Here is a 659-nt window from a genome sequence, read left to right as displayed (position 1 = left end):
TTTCAATTTTCTGGACCAGAGCATCCACTTTTGCATTAACATGATCAAGGTTACTTATCTCGTACATGCCAGTTTGAGTTTGAGTTTTTTCTACCATCGTTCGTTCGCTTCCCCACTGATAGTGGTTTTGAGCCATGCTTTCGATAAGTTGGTAAGCATCAGCATAAGGTTTGTTCATTAGTGCCCCACCCGCGGCGGCGTCTATTGTTAACCTCGTGTTGTATAGGAGACCATTATAGAAGGTATGAATTACTAACCAGTCTTCTAAACCATGGTGTGAACAAAGTCTCATCATGTCTTTGTATCTTTCCCATGCTTCGAAGAGAGACTTGTTATCTTTCTGTTTAAATCCATTTATCTGGGCTCTTAACATAGCTGTTTTGCTCGGCGGAAAATATCGGGCAAGAGAAACTTTCTTCAACTCGTTCCATGTGGTGACTAAGTTGGAAGGAAGAGATTGAAGCCATCATCTAGCGCTATCTCTTAACGAGAAAGGAAAAAGACGAAGTCGAATTGCCTCTGAAGTGACACCGTTAGCTTTAACAGTATCAGCGTATTGGACAAATACGGATAAATGAAGGTTTGGATCCTCGGTAGGATTTCCAGAGAATCGGTTTTGTTGCACTGCTTGCAACAGTGAAGGTTTAAGTTCAAAGTTG

The 659-nt window shown here is 41.4% G+C and overlaps 1 non-coding gene across 1 annotated transcript; it reads left to right on the top strand.

Annotated features, from left to right (window-relative positions):
• Positions 1–266: 266 nt before the first annotated feature.
• LOC127109390 (small nucleolar RNA R71) lies at positions 267–373 on the top strand. Its single transcript, XR_007796690.1, has one exon. It is a non-coding gene; the product is annotated as a small nucleolar RNA R71 (small nucleolar RNA).
• Positions 374–659: the final 286 nt, after the last annotated feature.

Source organism: Lathyrus oleraceus, chromosome 7 (genome assembly GCF_024323335.1).
Source record: "Lathyrus oleraceus cultivar Zhongwan6 chromosome 7, CAAS_Psat_ZW6_1.0, whole genome shotgun sequence".
Lineage (NCBI taxonomy): Eukaryota > Viridiplantae > Streptophyta > Magnoliopsida > Fabales > Fabaceae > Lathyrus > Lathyrus oleraceus.
The sequence above is the reverse complement of the archived record's forward strand: the minus strand, read 5'-3'. Positions and strand labels throughout refer to the sequence as shown.